Source organism: Ochotona princeps, chromosome X (genome assembly GCF_030435755.1).
Source record: "Ochotona princeps isolate mOchPri1 chromosome X, mOchPri1.hap1, whole genome shotgun sequence".
NCBI classification, from domain to species: domain Eukaryota; kingdom Metazoa; phylum Chordata; class Mammalia; order Lagomorpha; family Ochotonidae; genus Ochotona; species Ochotona princeps.
The window spans coordinates 92,497,661-92,524,157 of record NC_080865.1 but is presented as its reverse complement, the minus strand read 5'-3'; the positions used below and the strand labels follow the sequence as shown (position 1 = coordinate 92,524,157).

Genomic DNA, 26,497 nt, shown 5'->3' with positions numbered 1-26,497 from the left:
AGGATTGTTATATCCTTATTAAACTAATATACTACCTTTCTGGTTTTATAGGACTACTCTTTTACAAATGTAAAAATTAAGATAAAATAACCTATCAGTTTTATAAGGTGAAAGTACCAGATAAATTAATTATAGCAAAGTATGATAACTATTTATTGCATATATTATGGGGGCAATATAGGAAACTTTGAAAACACTTTGAGGTATCACACATATATGTGCAGTTTGTCAAATCCAAATCATTCCTACGTTCTTGAAAGTCTTGTGCTTTTGAATATCCTTTTGGATGATAAAATAATTTTGTTGTGCTTCTTATATATCCAGTTCAAATGCTACCTTTGTCTCAAGTATGAGCAACTGGTCAGTATAATCACCCTATATGCCAGAATCTGTGCTCATTTTCTTCCTAAGTGATTTGCAATTAGTAGAACATACGGGTACTCCTTGATTTATAGTGAAATTACATTCTCCAATAAACTCATCTTATGCTAGAAATATAGTGAGTTGAAAATGAATTTATTATACCTTACCCAATAACATTCCACTGTATTCTAGTTTACTTTATGCATACTCCGAACATTGACACGAGTATACAACGTGAGAGGGGATTGTACCAGATATCACTAGCCTAGCAAAAGGTCAAATTAAAAATTTCATAGCAATGTCTCTATTGAATGTGAGCTGCTTTCACATCACAGTAAACTGAAAAAAAAAAAAAGAATCTTGAAGTCCAAGTATGCAGGATAGGGACCATCTGTAGTTTATTTGTGGTTTATTTTACTCATTCATCATTAGTATGGTTTGCCAGGAGATGCAGTCCCATTGCTTCTTTCTGCCTTTATTTTGGTCTGTCACATTTTCAAAGAAAAGAGACAGCCAACTCTTTAAGAATTACTCTGTTGGGGTCATCTTTGCAGAGTGTGACATATGAGTTGAGGTGTGAGAGAGAACAGCTGTCCAAGCAGAAGCAGGATGAGAGTTGTTCTCTAGTAGTAGCATGTTGTTGAAAACGCTGCTCTGAGTATTGAGTGCATTGCAAAAACCACAAGAGGCAACATGGCCTACAAAACCCTGCATCTTGTAGCTCATTCCTTATTTGCTGTGCAGCAGCCACGCTTGCTGTTTTTAAATTCAAGTACATTTTACTGTTGGGGTTTTGCTCATATATATCCTTGCTTAATGAAAAACCCAGTTTCCTCTTTTCAACCCCAGGCTTTCGTTCAAAACTACCTTGAATGTCAAATTCTTTAGCACCATTTTATTATTGTTAACTGTCATTTGAGAGACAGAGATGCAGATAGCAAAGTTTTCCATCACCTGGTTCATACCTCCAAATGCTTTCAATGGCCACAGCTGGGGCTGGTCAAAGCCCGCAGTCAGAAATCCAGTCCAGGTCAAGCACATGGATAGCAGAGACCCAGCTGCCTGAGCCTTCACCTGCTGCTTCTCTGGCTCGTCACGGTTGGGAACTTGGAATCAGGAGCTGGAATCTGAGACTGGAGCCCAGATACTGTTATGTGGGTAAGTCCCTCAACAGGCTAAATGCTTGCCCCAAAAGTTTCATTCTCAGAGAGGCCTTCCTCATTTGGAAACAAAATTAGGCTCAGCTATTTATGTCATTTTTTTTAAAGATTTATTTTTATTACAAAGTCAGATATACAGAGAGGAGGAGAGATAGAGAGGAAGTAGAGCTGCCGGGATTAGAACCAGCGACCATATGGGATCCCGGAGAGGACCTTAGCCACTAGGCCACGCCACTGGGCCCTATTTATGTCATTTTAAAGTGAACAAAAACTTGTAGTTTTCCTTTCTAGCATTTTTTTTTACAATTATAAACTTTGATCTTGTAAATTGAAGCAAAGGGCTATATTTGCTTTGTCTCCTGTTGTATCCAAAGCTCCTAGTATCATGATAAGTATAAAGTCTTTAGAAAGTATTCATTAAATGGTTACAGGAGTATGACTTACACTCCTAGATCAAATAATCTGTAAATAGGATTCATGCATATACAGTAAAGCTGTATGTTGCAAAGACTACATAACAACTAAAATGACTAGTTTCCTTCAAATAGTTAATTGCTTGGGTTCGTAGACAAGGAAGTACCTGAACTTGTATTTCAGTCCAGAGGGGGCATATGAGCTTTTCCATGCCCTTGGGTCCCTCCCTAAGCTATGGGTTACTTTATCACTGATGGACCATGAAGGTCACTGCATGGTTACTTCCCACACTCAACAGAAATTCATATCACTCTTGACTCCCTGAAACATCTAGTCTTCATGAGAAAGTTTTTCTTAATATTCAAGCCTTTTCTTGAGTCTCTGGGAATCATACTTTTATCTTTTTTAATTATTATTTATTATTTTTAATTCAGTAATTACATTGTATTATGTGACACAGTTTCATAGGTACTTGGGTTCTCCCCACCCCTCCCCAAACCCTCCCACCATGGTGGATTCCTCCACCTTGTTGCATAACCACAGCTCAAGTTCAGTTGAGATTCCCCCATTGCAAGCATATACCAAACATAGAGTCCAGCATCTTATTGTCCAGTCAAGTTCAACGGCTTCTTAGGTATACCCTCTCTGGTCTGAAGACAGAGCCAGCAGAGTATCATCCCGATCAATTAAAAGCTCCAACATATCATCAGTAAAAATTTACATCATTATGGAATTAATTGACATAGTAATGAGTAACCAATATGTTAAAAGTAAATGCGAGTTCCCAGTCACCTTCTGTGACCACCTCACCTATACTTCAATTTTGGTTTATACACAACATATAACATACATAACATAACATGTTATACATAGCATCATATCATCTTAAATCAAGGTGAACATCATACTTTGATCTTTAAGATCTCACATTTTGACTAGAATCCCTGTTACTTTCACCTCTTTCATTCCCTTGTTTCTACTTAACATACTCTTCTTTACCATGACTTTCATTTAGGAAGGAAGAGAAATTTATCATTAAACTGGGATACTCTTGACTATGATAAGGGATCCCTATCAATGATCATATGCAGAAAATAAGTATAAGCAGGTACTATATTGAAAAGCCAGTACATATCGTCACTTTATTTTTTGGTTCCTCAATCCTTTCTGTTTTGATTATCTGCCCTCCGGTTCCACTTCCTTCCCTCCACAAGAGATTAAATGAAAATTTAACCCAGTTGTGTGATATATGTATATATATGTATGTATATATGTGTGTGTGTGTGCATATATGACATAAAAGTAAATGTTGAATTGATTTTTATTGATGTGTATATAGACACAATAGTAATATAATATACATTAACGTGTGAGTATATATATTCTCTAATGATATATTCTTGTTTTGAAGTATGTTTTAAGACTAATACACTGGGGCTGGTTTTGTGGCGCAGTGGATTAAGCCTCTCATTGCAGTGCCAGCATCCCATATCAGAGCTCCTGTTCAAGTTCTGGCTACTCAGTTTCTGGTTTAATATTTGTGTCCCTGCTACCCATGTGGAAGACATGTATGGAATTCTGGGACAAATACACTTAACCAAGATTTAATCATGGAAATAATAGACTAATAAACACATCAATAATAAGTGGACGAGATTGAATCACTAATAAAATGTTTCCTATCAAAGAAAAGCCCTGGATCAGATGACTTCCATGCTGAATTCCAGTAAACATTTAGGAAAGAATTAACATTTTAAAAAATGATGTTTAGCCTGGTGCAGTAACTTAGCAGCTAAAGTCCTCACCTTGCATGCACTGGGATCCAGCTCATGTCCCAGCAGCCCCACTTCCCTTCCAGCTCCCTGCTTGTGACCTGGGAGAGCAGTCGAGGACAGCCCAAAGCCTTGGAACCCTGCACCTGCATGAAAGACACAGAAGAAGCTTTTGGCTCCTGGCTTTAGATAGACTCAGTTCTGGCCATTGCGGCCACTTGGGGAGTGAATCATGGGACGGAACATCTTCCTCTCTGTATATCTGACTTTCCAATAAAAAAATAAATCTTTAGAGTAAATAAATAAATAAGTCTTTATAAAAAATGGTGCTAGGGTGCAGTGTGCAGTGTTATGGCATAATGGGTTAAGTTACCAACTTTGACATCAGAATCACATACACAAGCGTCTATTTTAGTTCCAGTTGCTCTGCTTTTGATCTGACTGTCTGCTAATGTTTCTGGGAAATTTTGAAAGAAGGCCCAATCAGATACATGGGAGACCAGGATCGAATTCCTGCCTCCTGGCTTCAGCTTCGTCTAGCCCTACCTTTTGCTGCCATTTGGAAAGTGAGACAGTGGATACATATTCTGTCTGTCATTCTCTCTCTCTCTGTTTCTGTGTGTGACACTACCTTTTAAAAAATGTATATATATATGTATAAAAATACAAATCATTGCAGAAAATAAAAATAATTTTTCCAAACTTATTCTACTAGATAGATCAGCATCACTTCCATAACAAAACCTGATGAAAAGTTAAAAAAAAAAAAAGAAGAAGAAAGCTTCTGACCAGTATCCTTTATGCCTAAAGATGCAGAATTTGTCAATAAAATTCTAGCAAGCAAAATCAAACTATACAATAAAAAGATTATTCTTAATATACAAGCGAGATTTGCCTCAGGGATGCAGAAATGGTTTAACGTACACAAATTGATAAATATTGTACATAAGCAGGATAAAGGAGCAAAATCACTACTATCCCAACAGATTGAGAAATCCATAGAAAGGAATGAGAAGTTCGGGGATTCTATGGCCCAGTAGGATAACAATAGACAATGTTAAGAGAAAAATTGAAGATATGATTGTGAATTTTTCACCACAGACATTAATTGTTTGAGGATATAGACATATTTATCTTGACCGAAAAGTATGCAATGCGCATGTATATCAAAAAACATTAACTGGTACCGCACAAATATGACAATGTTATGTGTCTGTTGAGAAGAATAGGTATTCTGCAGCTATTGGATGAAATGTTCTGTACATATTTGTTAGGTCCAATTTGATCTAAGGTACACTTTGCTTTGTTGATTTTCTGTGTGAATTACTCATCCATTTCTGAAAATGGGATGTGAAAGTTCCCTGCTGTTTTACAGGAACCTGTCTTCCCTTTTAGATCTATTAATAGTTCCCTTTTTAGGGAGGTACTCCAATATCGGGTACATATTAATGCATAATTGTTGCATCCTCTTGCTGAATTGAACCCATTGCTGCTGTAGAATGACCTTCCTTGCCTCTTTTTTGCTAAAATTGTGTTTACTTAGATTTTTGTTTACTTGGAAGACAGAGGAACACAAAGAACTCGATCTTCCATCTGCTGGCTTATGCCCCCAACCCAAATGGCCATACCAGTGAGAACAGAGTGCAGTTGAAAGCAGGAAGCTGGAACCAGAGGCTCTGTGAGTGTGCGTCTGCTTGAGAACAGGGACCATCAGGAGCTGTGTAATTTGAAGTTTGTAACTCACTGGCACTTGGTTACAGGACAGTCCTGTGATAGCTTGACATCTGTTCTTGGTGGGAGTAGGGGTGATGGAGGCAGTCCCTTAGCCCCCCAGGGGGCCCTAACCAGGCTCACACCTGGGTTTCACAAGTATAAGGTCCTGTTCAGTCATGGAGGTACACATCAGGCCCACATGAAGCTAGCAGTGGTCCAACACAAAATAGGTCTCTTCTACCAGACCACAAGTCTCTGACTGGTACTGGCGCCAAGTCTAGAGACGGTGTCCCCAGGTACTTGCCTAAGGTTGGGAACTCTTAGGATCGTCTTGTAACAACACTGATACCCCTGAGAGGGGTACTTTCTTGTTTGGCCTTAGGAGAGCTTTTGCGATCTCATGCTTGGTGACCCACACAATATTATGGGGAATTGTATTAGGCCTGTTGAACTAGCTACATTTGAACTACAGGGGGGATTTTCCCTAATTAGTTTTTTTTTTAAAGATTTATTTATTTTCATTACAAAGTTAGATATACAGAGAGGAGGACAGACAGAGAGGAAGATCTTCTGTCCGATGATTCACTCACCAAGTGACCACAACGGCCGGTGCTGTGCCAATCCAAAGCCGGGAACCAGGAACCTTTTCCAGGTCTGCCATGTGGTTGCAGGGTCCCAAAGCTTTGGGCTGTCCTCAACTGCTTAGGGCACAAGCAGGGAGCTGGATGGGAAGTGGAGCTGCCAGGATTAGAACCGGCACCCATATGGGATCCCAGCATGTACAAGGTGAGGACTTTAGCCGCTAGGCCACGCCGCCGGGCCCTCCCTAATTAGTTTTGATATTTGATTTGATTTCTTAGTCTGATATTCTTGATTGACTACTTTTATCTGCTTACAGGCCTGTGGGAAGTTAAAAACAATGATGAAATGTAAAGGCAGATATTAAAAGCCTTTATGGAAAGGACTTGGACAACAGATGGCATATGCATGTTGTGTAGTGATAGCTGGGGTAGGGCTGCAGGGAGGCCAGGAGCACGCAGCAGAGAAAAACAAAATAAAGTAAATGAAGATTTTATAAACTCCACGTCACTGATGAAGTTGGACTCCATCTAGAAATTAATTAGGGCATACTCAGTGGTCTCAAAGAATTCCTTTTGGCATGAATGTAATCTGAACAGTTTGAATTTCTCAAAAACAACAGTTGTGGTAGAGCAGCTGTTACTTTACATTTGAGACTTTCTCCCCCATCCCCCTGCAAGAAAAACCTGTGCCATGAATTTGACTATATAGATACAAAGTCGGTGCTTCTGGAATTGAAAGCAGTCTTGAGTCTTGGGCTAGAGAAGAGTATTAAGGCTTGACACTCCTGTGATTTACCAACAGCTTGCAAAAGGGCATTTTATAGGGAGGGGATGTTTGAAGAGTTCATCAGGAGAGTCAAATGAGAATGAGAAAGGAGAGGGAATCAGCGGTGAAACTAGCCTCTGGCAAAAGAATAGGCAAATGGGACAGTGCAGAGAAACAAGAAAAGAAACAACCATATGATTCTCACAGAGAGGCTTAGTTTAACAATGCCTTGCTAACAATGTAGCTGCTGTCATACACGTTATTATCTCAGTTGGTACTCCCAGCAATTCTTACGATAGTTTTTATTATTACCCTATTTCAGGCATAAGGCATCAAAGGTTCAGAGAACTGAAGTCGTTTATCTGAAGATATCCAGCCAGTAAGTGGCAGAACCTGACCCATGCCCACATGGTCTGGTATTGATGGAGTTTCTCTCTTAATCGTGACACTACAGGATCTTTTGCAAATCTTGTGAAAAGTAATAGGGCAAGATTTTGACATCACTCCAAGGTCATGTTTTTCCTTCATTGTAGTTATCAATTGTTTATCTATTAATTTGAAATGCAGAATGAATGGGGGAAGCAAAAGAGAAAGAGAGATTGAACTTCCGTCCACTGATTCACGCCCCAAATGGGTGCGACAGAGACTCTGACTGGGCCAGATCAAAGCCAGGAGCTAGGTACTCTGAGTCTTCCACATGGGTGCAGGGACTCACAGATCTGAGTCATCATCTGCTGCATCCCAGCCACATTACCCAGAAGCTGGATGCAAAGTTGAGGATATGGGCATCTAAAGCAGTCCCTAGGGCCCAGCGCAGTAGCCTAGAGGCTGAAGTCCTCACTTTGCACACACCAGGATCCCATGTGGGCACTGGTTCTCATCCCAGCAGCCCATCTTCCCATCCAGCTCCTTGCTTCTGGCCTGGGAAAATAGTGGAGGACAGCCCAAAGCCTTGGGACCCTGCTCCTGCATGAAAGACCCAGAAGAAGCTCCTAGCTCCTGGCTCCTGGCTTCGGATCAGCTCAGCTCTGGCTGTTGCGGCCACTTGGGCAGTGAATTAGCACACAGATCTTCCTCTCTGTATATCTGCCTTTCCAATAACAATAAATCTTTTTTAAGACGAATAAATAAAGCAGTGCCTAACCCACGTGTCACTGTGCCCACTCCCCGTTATAGTTGTCATTATTCTGTTTAGTATATGAGGATTGTTTTGTGATGTGGGATGCTTGGAGTCTCTTGGGTTTCCTGCTTGAAGGAAGACTACTTTTGCGCTTTAGTCAGACTTTGCAAAATTGGTGGCAAACATTTGGATATCCATCAGTCAGTTCCCGGGCTGAATCTATGATCCTTAGGCTAGCTTAAGCTTTTCATGTTCTATGACATGTTTTAAGTGAACCCTTCCCAAATTGCAGAAGACAGAAAACCAGAGTGTGCAGGCACATGACTACCTCGGGGTAGCTGCCAGCTCTGTGGCACCCACTGGTATAAAAGCAACAAGCTAAATATGTGCAATCATGGTCAACACAAATTTTGCTCTTGTGTTGGAAGAACGAGAAATGTTAAGTCACCTGACTTGATCTTCACACACTGAAGACATGTGATGATTTGTCACTTTCTATCTTATAAACATATACAAGTAAAATAACTGAAAATCTTAGTTTTCAATGGAAAGTGACCCGTTATCTGTGTGGTGTGTGGGAGACTTGGATGGAGTTCCAGGTCCCTGGATTCAGCCTGGCCCAGCCCTGGACATTTGGGGATTGACTAAAATGACAGAGTTGTATGTTCCTTCTCTCACTCTCTGTTTCTCAAATAAATAAGTAGGGCCCAGCACAGTAGCCTAGTGGCTGAAGTCCTCACTTTGAATATACCACGATCCCATGTGGGCACTGGTTTGTATCCTGGCTGCTCCACTTCCCTCCTAGCTCCCTGCCTCCGGTTTGGGAAAGCAGTGAAGGACGGCCCAAAGACTTGAGACCCTGCATCTACCTGGGAGACCCAGAATAAGCTCCTGGCTCCTGGCTTTGGATCAGCTCAGCTCTGGCCATTGGGGCCACTTGCAGAGTGAATCAGAGTATGGATGATCTTTCTCTCTGTCTCTCCTTCTCTCTGTAACTCTGACTTTCAAAATAAATAAATAAATAAATAAATAAGTCTTTACAAATAATAAATTGGCTCAAGGATCAAGTAATATCCTTAATATTTATCATTTTTATCTATGCAAATGGCACACACTTCATTGAGTTCACCTTTTTGTTTCCTGAAAAGAAAACGTTCACCTTTGCTAACTAAATTTAATCTAGAGTCCTTAGCTCTTGCCTGCTACATCTGTCTTTCCCAAGAAATCTCTTGGATCTCAGGGAGTTTGGAATAGGAGACAGGTGCCTTTCTACTTTACCTCTACCATTTTCCTTGCTGTATAGTTGTAGCTATATCAGTATACCTCTCCTAGCTTCAGTTTCCTGACTTAGAAAACGAGTCAACAAAAGTACCTACCTCATCAGGTTCAGAGGGTTGAATGAGATAACTTATGTGAGGCAAAACCTGGCTCTAGCACTCAGTAATGTATTGTTGCTGACAACCACACTCACTTGTGCTTATGAAGAGTGGTCACCCCCTCCCTTCCGCACTATGGTTCAAATGTAGACACATTAACCTTTCCTGAGTGCCTCTTAGTTACAGTCAAGGTAAAGCCTGAGCACAGAACGAGGCTAACAGCAGACAAACCCAGGGAATGATACAAAACTTTACAAGATAACGCTGTTTTCCAGAGCTCCATCTCATGCTAGGTTCTTACCTGTTTCCACAAGGTGGATATAATTTTATCATTTTAGCAAGCTAAAGTCAGCTAGGAATACAAAGCAAGAACCAAATCCTCTGCTGTCTATACAAAAAGAGTCACACTTGGAGAAAGGCAAGCAGTTCATTCACTTGAATATCTGCAGCTCACCTACTTAGTTTCATAATCCTTTTTGCCCACATGATAATCTGGCATAAACACTGCTTGCCTTGAAGACTCCATACATGCTATGCTCACATAAGGCTGGGCTGTCCGAATAAAATGACAATAAAATGAGATAATAGCACAGTTAGGATTAGTCACATAAAATACCTGTTCAGGTAAGGGTAGGGCTTTTTGTCACATCTTCCAATTTATAGTTTTATTTGTATAGTTAATGCATTCTGCCATGTTTACCCTTATGTTTTTTTACTTTAAGTTTTCTATGATAATTTGTCCAATGTATACTTTCCTTCTGTGTTTATTGAATTGATGAGACATTCTAAAACAATATTAAAAGATACATTTATTAGATCCACTTATTTTGCTTTAAAAAAACTCTTAATATTCCTTAGTTATGTGTAATATTCTTTATTTTTAAAAATTGTGTTTTATTTTTATTTGAAATGGAGAGTTATAGAAATAGGAGAGACAATGATAGAGAGAGATCTTTTATCTGCTGGTTCACTCCTCAAATGGTTTCAATGACTGGAGTTGAAGCCAAGAGCCAGGAGCTCTTCTGGGTCTCCCACGTGGGTGCAGGGTCCCAAGTCTTTGGGCCGTCCTTCACTGCTTTCCCAGGCCAGAGGCAGGGAGCTGGAAGGGAAGTGGAGCAGCCAACACTCAAACTGTTGCCCATATGGGAACCTGGCACTGTAGGCAGATGCTATGCCTTGATTCTGTCCCCAATAAATGTTCTTTATTATGTTACGATTTTTATGTGTATCCTTTTGCTCATTATTTTACAAAATGTGTACTAAATGATGTGATTTGCTCTTTTGATTATCTACTGGAAGTGATTCTTCATCCATCTGGCAAATGCTTATAAGCTTCCATGTGATAAATACTGTGTGAGGGGCCTGGCACATTAGTCCAACTGGCTAATCCTCAACCTCCAAGTGATGGCATCCCATATGGGCACCAGTTCAAGTCCCAGCTGCTCCATTTCCTATTAAACTCTCTACTTGTGGCCTTGGAAAGTAGTTGGGGATGATCGAAAACTTTGGCATGCTGCACCCACATAGGAGACCTGGAAGAAGCTCCTGGCTCCTGGCTTTGGGTCAGATCAGCTCCGGCTGCTGCGGCCACTTGGGGAGTGAACCAGCAGATGGAAGATCTTTCTCTCTGGAAATCTACCTTTTCAATAAAAACAAATTTTTTTCTTTAAAAAAAATAAAAAATATATACTGTATGAGGACATAGAAATGAGTAGAATCACACACTAGTCAGAGTAGGACAAGATGCCAAGCATTACAGTACAGCGTGATAAATCCTAAAACAGAGAGTAGTTTAACCAAGAGCTTCTGAACTGACAGTATCTGGCCAATACATATCAGAACCACCAGATCATTGAAAATACCAAAATTCTTCCAATACTGTCAGCACACTTTGTATCGCCTCATTGACCCAACTATTTCCTGAGATATCTCCTTGCATCTCTTTAGAACCTGACAACTAATGGGTAACACTTGGCACAACGATGGGACCAGCAGGCCCATGATGCTATGCTACTCTACAAATCCATAACATTCTTACTGGTCCATGTCTGTGCCTTACCATTAGGTAAGCATGCGAATGGCAGAGTGATTATAAACATGCCAATATCCAGCCTTGGCCACTCAGAGTTACCAGTGGGCTTGAGAAGAAACCCCTTCTTCTCACTTCCAGTTAGAACCAGACTCAATTGGCATGCTTTTGTGGCCCATATCAATGTTTTTATTTGCTAAACAGGCCACCAAAAAATGGAAAAGCACTGGTTAAATCGGAAGTATTATACTAATAGATTGCCTTAGGTTGAATCATTGTTGCCCTTACAAGAATAATTTTTTTGTGAGTGTGAGGTTTTGCTCCTTTCAAACTTTACTGTGTGTTAGTTAAAACTTTTGAACTTAGAAACTATAACAAAGCTTATATTCATCTCTGATTTTGTTTGATGATGACCAGGTTTGGGGATCAACACCATTTTTGTTTCATAGGATGAATTAGGTCCATCCTAACTTTTCCTCCATTTTCTTCTTTAAAATTTGGAAAGTACTTATCATTAAGCTTAGGGATCTTGGGTGGCAGTTTCTCAGTTATTAATTTGTACATATTTTCCGTTTGTTTCAGTACAAATTTTACTAGTTTGTACTTCTGTATTATATTTTTTAAATTCATGAGCATACAACTGTGTATGGCATTTCCTTACAATTAAAATTGCTGTTTGTGCTGTTTGTCATATCTCCTTTCTCATTTCTTATTTTATGTGCATGTTTTCTTACCTCGGTTTGCCAAAGCTTTATCTACTTTATTAGCCCTTTCAAGCAAGCAGCTCTTGAATTTATTTATTAATCCTACTTTTTTTACACCCTCTAATTTATTTATTTTTGCTTTTATCTTTATTATTTCCTTCTCTTTTCCTTTGCAATTTTTTTGCTCTTTTTCAAAAATGTTAAGTTCCATGTTTAGTTTATTGGCCTTAAATTTTCATAAAGAGAAGTAAAGAAGGCGCCATTGTACATATGTCAAAGCCCTTTTCTCTGAGGGAGATACAGACTGGACGAAATGGACAATGCGGCCTTCCAGGAGTCCAAAGCCACCAAGAAGCCTGTGGCTGTGGGTGTTCATCCACAATGAAACTCTTGTTTCAGCACTTTCCAAAGCCTTTCTCCACAGTGGGGCAGTAGGGAGTAAGAAGTCTAGGAAACAGCTTTGAGCAGATGGATAGGCGCTCCCCGGGGGTTCGGAACTTTGTGTGTATTTTCCGCGGGGAGTCCTCTACCCAGCCTGCCCGCACAGATGGCGGACTTGCAGGGCTTGGGCCTTGGACTTTACTCTCTCTCGTTTTTGCCTTCTCTCCTCCTTCGTGCCATGGAGTTAGGCAATCCTACTCTCCAGACAGCTGTTTTAAGCTAAGCTCAAATTGCCCGACTCCCTCCAGGGGTCATGAAGAAGGCTTTGAGCTCTGAGCTCAAGCTGGGTCGTGGCTGCTGCCACTGTCACCACTGCTCTCTCCTCTTATCTCCTTCAAAGGTTCTGGCATTAGAGGCTCCAGGCACAGATTGGCTGTTGCATGGGCCCAGAGGGAGTTGAAGAAGAGGGCTTGCATGCTGAAATTGTTGCGAGCTGGGGCGGGGGAGGGGCGGGAGGGAGGAGAAAGAACAAGAGATAGGGAGGGAAAATGTGGCAGGCTGGAGGCTACGAAGGAAGGGATTCCCAGAGAAGAGGAAGCCGCTGCAGGGAAGGCCCATGCTTTCCTTCCCAAAGTTTAGCCGGCCATCTTCCAGTTCGAAAACACGTTTCTTCCACCCTGCCTTTTATCAGTCAGCAGAGGGCAGCAGTCCCAGTCGTAAGTGGAGTGCAGTAAGGAGGTGCCTGGGACACACAGGGCTCTGTAAAATCCTCCAATAAATAATAATAATAATAATAATAATAATAATAATAATAATAAAAATAAGGCTTTAAAAAAAATCCAGCACTTCTCATACTTCCCTTGACTTCCTATGCCCCGCACCTCCAACACACACACACACACACACACACACACACCCCTTCTTTTTGATCCTTAAGGCCTGCCAGATCCTTTGTGACCTTTGTACTTTCTAGTACCCCTGCCTGGAATATGCTTCTTCTGGTTTTTCTCACAGTCAGCTCTTTGTCATCATTTAGGTCTCAGCTCACATGGATTGTCATGTCACCTACTTGGGGAAGCCTTCCAGGCCATCTTAACAAAACAAAGCACCACCTCCCAACCCCACATGACTTTCAATCCAATTTTCTTGCTTTATTTTTTCATATAATTTTTTTGAATCTTTGTCTTTTTTTTTTCAATGTTTATTTTCCATGATACAGTTCCATAGGCTCAGGGATTTCCCTTTTCACCCTCCCTGTCCCCACCCCCACTGTTTTCCCTATAGTATTACAATAGTGTACTCCTTCAACAACAGTCACAAGTCCATCATTCTGCTATTTAAGTGTATCATGACATTGTAGGTGTAAACAATGGTAGAGTCCAGCATCCCGTTATCATATGTTACACATATCATGATATGTGTAACAGTTACTTTTTTCCTTTTTAAAAAGGATTTATTTGAAAGGCATAAAGACAGAGAGGAGGGGAGAGACAGATGGAGAAAGGGATCTTCTGTCTGCTGGTTCACTCGAAAAATGGCCACAAGGGCTGGGGCTGGGGAGGTCTGAAGCCAGGAGCCTGGAATTCCATTTGGGTTTCCCATGTGAGTGGCAAGTACATTAACAGGGAGCTAGAGCAGAAACTGAACATCCAGGACTTGATCTGGTGTTCCTGTATGGATGCCAGCATCACAGGTAGCAGCTTAACCCACTCTATCACAATGCCAACCCCTCATAGGAACTCTTAGTTACTTTCTCTGTCTCCTTTGTCACAATGTAAGTTCCACTGAGCCAGGGATTTTACTGGACTGTTTCCTGTTGTATGCTCAAATGTGTATAATCTATGCTTAGTACATAGTATGCATTTAAGAATTTTGTTCTGAAGGAAGGAATGAATCAATATGCCAAGGATTATACGAGGTGCTGAAGATACAGACCCCAAGAGAGCTTATAGCATAGTGAGAAAGAATAATATATAAGTGATCAACTACTAAATAATCAAAGGGCTATTTCCTCTACCACTATGGGCTTGGCCTCTGCATTCAGAAACAATGACTGTTAGACCCTGGCTCCACCATTTATTTCCTACTTACATGATTGTGGGTGATTGCTCAACTTTCTGTGGCTCAGTTCCCTCCTTTGCAAAAGGAGAATAACAATAACATCCCATGGGATTGCTATGAACATGATATGAAATGACATTTATTTAAAAAAATCAGTAGTTTTTCATAAATGGGAACTAATATTATTTAATCCTTAGGAGAGAGTTGTGAATTCTAAAAGTTTTTGTTGTTTCTTTGCACTATTGACTCTGGCTGCTCTAGGTTTTTGGTTGTGTTTCATAAACTTCTATTTATTTTTACTTTACTTAAAAGACAAACAGACATGGGCCCGGCGGCATTGCCTAGCGGCTAAAGTCCTTGCCTTGAACGCCCCAGGATCCCATATGGGCACCAGTTCTAATCCTGGCAGCTCCACTTCCCATCCAGCTCCCTGCTTGTGGCCTGGGAAAGCAGTTGAGGACGGCCCAATGCATTGGGACCCTGCACCTGCGTGGGAGACCTGGAGGAGGTTCTTGGTTCCTGGTTCCTGGTTCCCGGCTTTGGATCGGCTCGCACTGGCCATTGCGGGTCACTTGGGGAGTGAATCATCGGACGGAGGATCTTCCTCTCTGTCTCTCCTCCTCTCTGTATATCTAACTTTGTAATAAAATAAATAAATCTAAAAAAAAAAGACAAACAGACACAGAAAGAGAGAGAGCCTATGCATTCATTCCCCAGAATGCCTGCAGCAGCTGTAATCTGGGCCAGGCCAAAACAAGAATGGGGAACTCACTCTGGATCTCCCAGGGGGTGGCAGGGACCCAGGTACTTGTGCTATTACCCCTGCCTTCTCGATGGTGCATTACTAAGAAACAAGATCAGAAGAAGACAATTCCACACTTGAGTCCAGGTATGTGGGTATCCCAGATGCCATCTCTAACTGCTGCCCAAAGTGCCCATGTGACCACCGTGCTGAAAAGCTGTTCAGACCTTGAAGGCACCGCCGTGATGTTTATTAACAGCTCCCGACTTGCTGATGGAGTTGGAAAGTGCTTCCCTGACAGGGAGTAGTGCCTCCTACTTTCCATTTCATCTTACAAAGCCAGGCCAGTGCAGGGAAATTAATTCAGAACTTGAAATGCAGACAAATACAGAGGCACTTACTGCTAGTGTTTCAATCAAGTGTCAAGATTGAACTGATTAAAAGAAGATTCAGAAGCTGCTAGTTGGTGGATGCTGCATTACCTCTCCATTCTGGTATAAGATATTTTGTTGTTGTTGATTTGACCTCAGTTAATGCTATGTTGCTAATGCTTTAAGAAAAACTCCTATTTCGTACAATGCCATTTTGCATTAATTTGAGAGAAATGTATTTTAATGCATTTGTCAACCTTTTGGCTTGCCTTCATAATTATGGGACTAATTAAACACATACTTGTAAGCAATCACTGTCAGAGCTGAAACGGATTGTAAGGATTACTCAGGTGAGCCTTCATTTGGTAGAAGAGAAACAGGCCCAGCATCTCACTGAAGGACATATGGTTGGAAGAAAGGACTCTGTGCACTGTTTCATAAAGTTTAGTCTGGTGGTAGCACACCAGAAAACTTCCATTGGCCTACTACCAATAGAACCTCCATTTTTTCATTCTGAGCTGGCTCCCCATGCTTGCATTTCTTTGATTCTACAAAATATGAGGCCATTTCAAAGTGCTCATATAAAATGAAATTATAAGTTTATTTGATGCAAAAGTTGTTCATACATGCGGCTTTCAAAAGGGACATGGAAATGGGTATACACAATATGCATCAAAATTATCTTTCCTTTTATTCCATTTTCCACAGACTTTTGAAGTGCCTTGCAACTGAGGATCTATTGTGTGCCATATACTCTGTTGTGTATTGGAGATAAGCAGTATACATATACACATGGTGTCAATTGTTCATCTGGCAGTGTAGAAGGAAGCAAGATATATAGACAAGCAATAGAGGAAGTTTAGGATTTGGGGGGAATAACTAAGAAAGCTACTTAACCCACTCTTTGGTGGGGTGGAATGTAGAAGAGAGCAGTCATCAAAGGCTTCAAGAATGAAATCTTATCATTCCATCTAAACTGGAGAGCTAAAGTTTGAGTGTGAGTTCATCATGTGAGTAGGGGGTGGAGAAGAGATATTACTGACAAAGGGACTAACCCGTACAAAGGTCAGACAATGAAAAAGAACATGGTGCAGCCATCAAAAGGAATGAAGCACTGATCCATGCGGCAACATGGATGAACTTTGGAAACATGATGCTAAGTGAAAGAAGTCAGACACAAAGGCCACACACTGCATGATTCTACCTCTATGAAAAGCTCAGGATGGCTAAATCCATGCAGACAGGAAGTTGTTCAGGGGTGACCAGGCTAAGAGATGTGTGGCTACTTTTGAGGGTAATGAGAATGTAATAAAATTCCTTGTGATGATGGATGCACAATTTTGTGACTATATGACATAGAATTGTTTAGTTTTAAAATGAGAATAAAGCATTGATTCTAAGCAATGAACTTTCAGACTGAAAGACAGGTGATGTGGCTCAATAGAACAGCAGGAGATAAAGTTGATGAGGTAACACTACACAAATACCAAAAGCTAACATTATAGAATGTTATATTCATACTGTGTATATATAAATATAATTACAATTAATATTCAGAAACCCTAGAAAATGGGTACTACGATTTGCCCCCCCCCTTACAAATGAGAAAAACTGAATCTCAAGGAGGTTAACTTAAAGTTACACAGCTACTAGCAGTAGTAAAGCTGTGATTGAACGCAGCCAGTCTTGCTGTCTTGAAGTCTAATCATTACAATCCTTGTGAATGTAAGATCTGATTATGAGGAGCCTTGGAAGCCATGTTAACGAGCTTAACTTTATTCTGGAGAATCTTTTGAAGTGCTTTGAGCAGAGGTGATAAGATCAGATCTGTGTTGAAAGTGATCAATTGCATTCTTTAGCAATGTGACCAAATGGATTGGGGGCAGGAGGTAGCAAGATCACAGACACGGAGTCCCATGAATTTGTTTTGAACTTTGGGGCCTGAAGTAAGAATGGCAGTGACAATAAAAGATGAAAATAAGTGGAAATATTACAAGAGTATTTTGGAGATTTAATTGACAGGACTTGATGAATGTGAAGAGGGAGCAAGAAGTCAAGGTTGAATTCAAGAATTTTTACTTGGGGACCTGAATTGAAGGTGGTGCTGTCTTCTGACATTTTGAAAGGACATGTTTGTTCAGTGTAACATATGCCTGAAATGTTGAAGTGTAAATGTTGAGTAGAGGGCAGGCATTTGGCATAGTGCTTATGACTTTGTTTAGGATGTCAGCATCCCATAATGTAGTACTTGAGTTTAACTCCTGACTGTTTCCAATTCCAGGTTCCTGCCAACACACACTCAGGGAGGCAACATGTGGCGGCTCAAATATTTGGATCTCTGCCACTCATATAGGCAACTTGGATTGAGTTCCCAGTTCTTAACTTTGGCTTCATCCAGTCTGGTTGCTTGGGTGATGCTGAATAGTAAGTTGGATACACAAATCCAAAGTCAAGAGAAAAGGTCATGCTGCAAAGACTTGAGGAGTTCTCAATATACAAATGGTATTGGAAGCCATGGGAGTAGGTCAAAGGACAGAACTGTATATCAAGATGAGAGTCTAGATTGAATTTGAACTGTAATACTACATCAAGGTGGAGGAATCCACCAGGGGGGAGGGGCGAGCCTATGAAACTGTCACATAATGCAAAATAATTAATAAAAAAAAATAACAAAAAAAAGATGAGAGTCTAGGGGTCACTGCAATCGCTCAATTGGTTAATCCTTCTCCTACAAGTGCAGGCATCCTATATGGGCGCTGGTTCATGTCCCAACTGTTCCACTTCCCATCCAGCTCCATGCTTATGGCCAAGGAAAGCAGTGGAGGATAGCTCAAAACCTTGGGCCCCTGTACCCACGAGGGAGACCCAAAAGAAGCTCCTGGTTCTTGGCTTCAGATCAGCTCAGTTCTGGCAGTTGCAGTTATTTGGAGAATGTACCAGCAGATGAAAGATCTTTCTCTCTCTCTTTTTCTCTGTAAATCTGCCTTTCCAATAAAAGTAAACTTTTTTTAAAAAAAGACAGTCTAGGATACAGCCCCAGTGAAATCCATTACTTAGGGATTAACAGATATGAGACCATACCAAAGAAACCGGAGGTAACCTTAAAACCAGATGTTGTGGAAGGCAAAAGATGGAGAGTGTTTCAAGAATAAGGGCAAATCAAGTGAGTCAGATACTTCTGAGAGAAAAAAAAAAAAACCTGAAAAAAATGCTCATTGGGTTTTGCAAGAAATAGTCCATTGGTGAGTGCAATTTCAGCGAAGTATGGAAAGAGAAGGATTGATTATAGTCATTGAGGAAGTGATTCATAGGAATCTTGCTCTTTGCTTTTTTCCCACAGATTCCACTACCTGATTTTTCTACTTGAGTTCCTCTCTGAAGCCTTTTACTCCAACACCAATTTTGGTGGCTCCCGTCAGACACTCAGTCTCCTTTCCTTTTAATGCTCATTTTGTCTTAAGGTTTTTACTGGTGGTGACTAAACAGAAACAGGCAGAAGAAAATTTATAAAAACAAACCTGGGGAAGTGATTTAAGGCTTCTAGAAATCTGATAACTTCCTCATTATGGTTATTTCCTAGGCCAGTATTTTCTAGAATCTTCCCTGCAAGTATTATATGATGATGAAAGGGTTCCGTAATTAAACAGGTTTCCTTACTATCCAATGGAAGAGCTTTTAGTATGCTAATACACACTCCTAATTTCTGGTTCTGCTGAAAGGTAAGTTAATCATGCAATGTTTCTCAAACCTCCTTGATCCTGAGACCCATTTGTTAAGAAGTGTTTGTAGTCTTCGCTTGGCCCAGAAAACACTGGATGATTCTAGCCCTGTTTGTCATTTTAACTATGCATTTGAAAGATGGTGTTAAACAGTTAAGCCCTCTCACTATTACCCTTCCACTCCTGTGGGTGGAGCTCATGCTCCTTCAGCACCTCTTCCAAGTTCACACATATCCTCTGACTCTTACCACCACCCAGGAAATAAAGCATGGGAAGGAGGCACACTAGGGATCGGAGAGAGTGGAAGCTGGAAGTCCAGCTAGGAAACCATTACAGCTGTTAATGGAGTCATTTCTCCATTCATCCAGCTATCTGTTGGTTCAGGGATTTATTGAGTACCTAGTATATGCTAGACACTGTGAAAAGTTTTTAACAAAAGCATTTATTGTGTAGCCTTCATTTGTAATAGGAGTGACAGATAGAGAGTAAGCAGATTAAAATGTAGAGGGTGATTTTATATCTAGAGGGATGAACTCCAAAGTTAAGTAAAATAGTGGAACTAACAATGGAGGGGCTACACTGTAGGAATGGGTTTAGGGAATAACACGAGAAATCGCAGCTTTGCAGTGAAGTGAGAAGCAAGTCTACAGCTCAGCGCCATCAGCCCTTGTTTGCTGACGTGTGTTTTCATGGCTTACAAAAGCTTTGAGCAGCTGGTTTTCTGCCGACTTAGACAACCAATTGGATTTCTCTATGTCTGTTGGCCTGGGTGAAAGCAGGCCCAGAACATTCTGAAAGACATCAGAGAAGTAGTTGTAGACCCCTAAAGTAGAAAAAGAACTGGGGAGAGTCTTTGAAGTTTTCAAAATGATTGCTCTTCCGGACCATGATTTAATGCCTCCGTTATATGCAAAAGGAAATTGAGGCTCCAAGGCCAACTTGCCTTAGTGGCAACACTGGGGATGTAGCTGGGGTTTTTTCAAGCCTTTACGTGGCAGATGGTTCACACGTTGATCACATTATTGCCAATTTTTTAGTTCTTGTGCATATGGACATGCCTGCATTATTTGTGTTTCAGAGAGAGAGGGAGAGTGGAAGAGGAAGAGAGTAGAGAGAGAAGGGGGAGGAGGTGGGGTAATAATTAACTCTCCTTATGGGAAAATGGTCCCTGTTAATGTTTTTGGATTGAATGAAAGAGTTGTCAGGGCAAGGGCCAAGTGGCGATTAGATCTTTTTCCTTCCAAGTAATCCCCATTCAGGGCTGCATAAATTGGAATCCCGACGGGGAGGAACTATGAAGCAAGAACCCTTGTGCTCTTTGGAAACTAGTCCGACTCTTTGAATTAGAGAATTTGGATGGAGTTTGTGTGAAGGTTTGCGTTTTCAGCTTAAAGGCAGAAGTAGTGAAGCTGAAGAATATTTAAAGCAGACGATGAAAGCAAAGGAGGCTGTACGTTGCATTACAAACATGGAAGGGGGGGCCGGCGGCGTGGCCTAGCGGCCAAAGTCCTCGCCTTGAAAGCCCTGGGATCCCATATGGGCGCCGGTTCTAATCCCGGCAGCTCCACTTCCCATCCAGCTCCCTGCTTGTGGCCTGGGAAAGCAGTCGAGGACGGCCCAATGCACTGGGACCCTGCACCTGCGTGGGAGACCTGGAGGAAGAGGTTCCAGGTTCCCGGCTTCGGATGGGCGCGCATCGGCCCGTTGCGGCTCACTTGGGGAGTGAATCATCGGATGGAAGATCTTCCTCTCTGTCTCTCCTCCTCTGTGTATATCTGGCTGTAATAAAATGAATAAATCTTTTTTAAAAAAAAACATGGAAGGGACTGCAACAGTCGCCTTTGGAACCTGCATACTTCTCACTTTAGGTCTGGTCACTTCCTGTGGGGCCTTTGTTTCAACTGCCCCCCCCCCCCACCCGCCCCATCGTTTGCAGTGAGCATTTCCCGTCCCTCCCCGTTCGTCTGGCATTCCTCGCCCGGCACGCCTGTGTATCATCCCCTGTCCTCTGCTCAGAACACCTAATCCCTGCATACTCATCCTTTAGAGGAGTCAGCACGCCCTGAACTCTTGCTTGCTGTCTAGTACCATGCTAAATCTTCCCCATGTGGTCATCTGCTTCATCTTCTTAACAGTCTTCAGTGTACCTCCGTTCGACATATGAGCTTTGAGAAATGTGGCAACTGGCTCAAGGTCACACAGCTGGCAAGAAGAAGGAGTATTTAAACCCAGGTAATTCGGATTCCAATGTCTGATTTCTAATGTCAGTCTGGGTCCTTTGGAAAGCAGAACCAGAGACAGTATTTTTTAAAAAGATTTGTTTCTTTGTATTTGAAAGGCAGACTTACAGAGAGAGAAGGTAGGACAAAGATCTTCCATCCACTGGTTCATGTCCTAAACAGTGGTGACAGCTGAAGATGAGTCAGTCTAAATCCAGGAGTTAGGAACTTTCTCCAGGTTTCCCACATGGGTGCAGACATTCTCCGTTGCTTTCCCAGGCCAGAAGTAGTGAGCTATATCAGAAATGGAACAGCCAGGACACAAACTGGTTACATATAGAATGCTGGCACTGAAGGTAGAGAATTAGCTTGCTATGCCACTACATTTCCCCCCTCCCCATACTAGTATTAAATACATAAAAATTTCATTACGCTAAACAGCAGTATAAAAGAACATGAAGAAGAAACCAAAGAAGGCCAAGAGAGCCATTGGCCTGAGGTATTTGAGTCCAGGTGACAGGAAGGAAATAAAGGTTGTGTGGGAACATCCTAGATTATTGTACCATCATAGGAAGCTTTGGTAAAGCCAAAGTCTGAAATCCCCATAGTCAGCCTGTCTTGCTCACTCTTCTCTGTGCAGACCCTTGACTGCGACTCAGCCAATGGGAAGTATAGCCTCTTGCAAGCCTGGTGATAGAGTTTAGAGCACAGCATCCAGGGCCCTAGATTGACCATGCTCCCTGTGGCTGCTTCCTGTGGCTGGTTTGCAACCAGCAACTCTGTCCCCTACAGAATGGAAACATATTATCATGCAGCCAGGGAGAGGGTACTCCTGCTGTCCAGTGAGCAGAGGCTAGAGATTACTCAGTCTCCCAGCATGCTCAGGGCAGCCCTCCACAGTAATGTCACCGGCCACAGTGGCAAACTCGAGAAGCCTGCTGCAGTTAGAGGCCTGCAAGATGTATTTTCATGGTCACTGTGGTTCTCTACTCCCTCTCTCTTTTTAAAGAGATCTATTTGTTTATTCAAAAGGCAGAGTTCCAGTGAGGCCAGAAGGAGAGACCCAGAGAGATGTTCCGTCTGCTGGCTTACTCCCCAGATGGCTGCAACAGCCAGTGCCGGGCCAGGAACAAAGCCAGGAGCCTGAAACGCCCTCTGAGTCTCCAGAGTGAGTGGCAGGGGCCTAAGGACTGGAACCAGCTTCTGCTGTATTCCCACGTGCCTTAGCAGGGAGCTGGTTCAGATGAGATGCCAGCATCATGGGCAGCAGCTCAGTACACAATATCAAAACTCCAACCCCTGCCCCAGCTCTCTACCTCTTCATCCTGTTGTCTCTACCAGTAAGATCTTCCCTAACTTCCCACCTTGCACTCATAGCACTGTGCATATATCCATCACAGCGCTTACTGCACTGGGCTATTATTTCATGTTGATTCATGAGAACCCTGAAGGTGGGAGCTCTGGTTCACTTTTCTTAATAGTTCTGGTACCCAGCCCCCAAGGGCTGGCACCTAGCTAATGTTTATGAAATCAAGGAAAGCCAAAGGGAGGCTCAGAAAGAGTTTCTTAGCAAGCGGTTAGTATATGACAGGCTGCCACACAGCTCCTTTTTCTAGCGCCATCAATCCTACTGACTCCCACAGGTCTCTGCTTAATATCCGCCAGTAGAGCAGATTCCCAACTGGATATTATCATTCAAAAGTCTCACAGGAACTCAAACTCAGTCTGATAGTCACAAAATATATGGTTCTCTCCAAATCTGCTTTTCTTCCCATGTTGCCTGTATCTGTGAATGGTCCCATAATTTATTCTACTAATGAAACCAGAAACTTGGGAGTTACACTTCTCCTCCATCCCTCAACATCCTTAAATCACCAACTCCTAAGCATTTGACTTCTCATATCCCTCAAATCTTCCTCCTGCACTCCATTCCCGCTGCCAGTGCCTTAACACTGGCTCTCCTCACTGCTACTCTCTTGCTACACAACCCTTTCAAGTTTACACTTCACAGTGCTGAGTATGCTGTCCTCTTGTTTGGCTTGTTTGCAACATACCTTCTGAATATGTTGTATTCTTGTTTGAAATCCTTCAAAGACTCCTTGTGATCTTTTGGCTAAAGTGCAACTTCTTATCATGGCACACATGACTTTCATGACCTGGACTCTGCCTGGCCTTCCCAATCTTGTTTTCTATCACCTTCCCACACATACCTTTGGCTCCAAGTGTTTCTCAACTGGAGACAGTGTTGACCCCAGAAAACATCTGATAAAGTTTGGGGACATTTCTGGTGGTCACAAGTCAGAAAAGTAAGGTACTCTGGGCACATAGTAAGTAGAATGCAAATAGATTGCCTAGAAATTTCTTATAATGTACAGGACAGCTCACCACACAAACAATTATCTAGCCTAAAATGCCATGAACTGTATCAACTACCTATAATGTCTTGGACGCATCATTCTAATTTTACCTTTCGTGCCTAAAACATGCTTGGAATAATTCACCTCTCTCCATTTTTCCATCTGGCTGATTCGCATTTGTTCTTCAAAACTCCACTTAATTGTCCCCTTTTCTGGGGAACCAGTCAAAATTGAAATTAGATGTCCTTCCTTTTTGTTTGCAGGGCCTCTCCATTCATAGCACGCATTAAATAGCATTGTAATTATTTTATTGCCTATTTTCTGGAGAGACAGATTTCCTTGAAGCAGGGACAATGGATTATCTACTCTTGTATCTCCTGTATTAGGAACATGATATGTGTTTCAATAAATCTTTATCATATAAATGAATAATCAAACCAGCTAAACAATGGATAGTGGACATTTGTCATCACTGGTCTTTCTGAGAAGGTAAAAAATACTTACTGTGACATTGGGTCAGTCAATAAATTAGAAGTTTCTCTAGAAATGAGTTCTTCTTTTATTCAACAATATTTTCTCAGTTCCCTACTATGTGTCAGACACTGTGCCAGAGACCGAGAACCCAGCAAGGAGTAGGACAGACATGGGCCCTGTTTCGAAGAATATACAAGTCTGGCAGGTTACGGACAGTTGACTGAAATCTAGTTAGTCTCCATAGACTGGACTTGGGGATCTCAGTTAAGTGTCCGGAAATAAAATGTATTAGAAAGTTAGAGTATTTCCTTGTCTGCTTTGATTGCCAGCAGTAAATTGACCAGTTTCCAAATCCTTGGTGTAACAGACATGTCCTCACCCTGAGCAGCCCACAGAGTATCAGTGTAGCTAAACTTGCTCTATTTCCAGCCTGCACTCTTCAGCCACAGCAAAGACTTTATCTGTAAGGGAGAAGGAAGGTTGCTGATCTGAATAAGCTGCAGAATAAGTAGAGACCACTGACTTCCTTAGTTGAATTTGTATAAAGAAAATGAAAGCTCATTATCCATCTTGTCAGTGGTCCCACATTTCTGGAGCTGGGGCAGCAGCTGAGTACTGAAAACCCCAGTCACTAGTACACAAACAGTTAACATTAACTTTTTAGCATTTTTGGCAAATAAGGCTCAGGCCTGTAATCTCTTTCCTAAGAGTCCTTATAATTCAGCCACAATAGTAAGATACCCAAATACAGAGATAAATCTCTAATTTATTTAAAAAAGTGCTCTAATGATAATTATCTGATTTACTTGAGTGTAGGTAAAAACCAATGCAAGGAAAAGACTTATTTAACCACCATTGGTGAATGCTACAAAAAAAAGGTACAGGGGAGAACATGAAAAACAGTCTCCTGTAAATACCCAGAGACAAATCCCACTTTAGATAACCCACAGAGTTCCTATAGATTCTCTGGGCAGCAGAGGAAATCCTTCATCTCATTCATCTGTTAGCTTGGCAAATATTTATTGAGCATCTACTATACAACAGACACCCAGGGGCTCGAGATAGCAGTGGAAGAAGACCAAGCAGAAGCACAGAGAAATCCCTGACCTGATGGGGATGACACAGGCTTGGGCAAACATTTGGTGACCAAAGGTAAAGGGCTGTGCAGAGTGGGAGGGGGCCTGCCTGCTTCTGCTCAGCTCCCCCAGGAAGGGCCAGCAAGCAGAAATGTTGGCTTCCCCCAGGGACTGTGCCACTGTCAGGGCCCTACATGACAGGGGCAGATCAAAAACTTCTTGCTAAAACGACTTTGCCAGTTAGTTGCAACCGCAATCCCTCCCCACTCCCAGCACATCCTCTGCCTTTCAGGACGTTCCAGTTCTAAATAGAGCCTTTGGGGCTCTCAGGCTCCCCAGTGAAGCTCTTCTGGCTGCCTTTGCAACCCTTGAGGGGTGCCCCTTGGGCATTTGGCGAGCATTCAGCACACTCAGCAGCCTTGGCAACATAAGCCAAAGTGGCAGCAGGAGTGCTTTCCATAAAAGCAGCTCTCTTCCTTGAGCCCATAATTAGAATGTGTTAACTACATCCTCTTTGCATCTGGTACACAGCCATTCAAGAGTGACAGAGGCAGAATGGAAATGGAACCCATAAAAATGTTCTGCTATCTGAAAGGTAGGAGTTGTTCTTTATCCACGCTTATTCTCTGAAAATTTTTTTTCCACTACCTGTGGAGCTAGCTGAATACCTAAGGAAGCCACAATGTTCACAGTCCAAAGCATTATATGTTGAATGCTGCCACAGTTCAAAATTAGCAACTGTTAGCATCATCATCATCATGTTAGCACTTCACCATCTTACACAGAATGAGACATTATAGAATAAAACACATTGAACTGAAGGGAATTCAATGCTGTGATCTGGTTTTGTCACTAAATTAGTAAAGAGATCTCTAGGAGACTCAATGTTAAGCCTAGGCTGACCCACCATGAGTCACAACAAGCTGAGTCTTGTATATTTAGTATTGTTGCCAATATAGTTTGGTAAAACTTTGTTTGCTGGGAAGTCCTCGCCTTGCATGTACCGGGATCATATATAGGTCTGGTTCATGCTCTAGCTGCTCCATTTTCTATCCAGCTCACTGTTTGTGGATTGGGAAAGCAATGGAAGATGGTCCAA

General features: G+C 41.8%; 1 long non-coding RNA gene across 1 annotated transcript in view; it reads left to right on the top strand.

Annotated features, from left to right (window-relative positions):
• The window catches only part of LOC131478665 (uncharacterized), a 44,687-nt gene extending 39,253 nt beyond the window's left edge, over window positions 1-5,434 (top strand). Inside the window, exon 2 of the long non-coding RNA XR_009244596.1 lies at window positions 5,272-5,434. This is a non-coding gene — a long non-coding RNA (uncharacterized LOC131478665). The remainder of the gene's footprint in view (window positions 1-5,271) is intronic.
• Window positions 5,435-26,497: the final 21,063 nt, after the last annotated feature.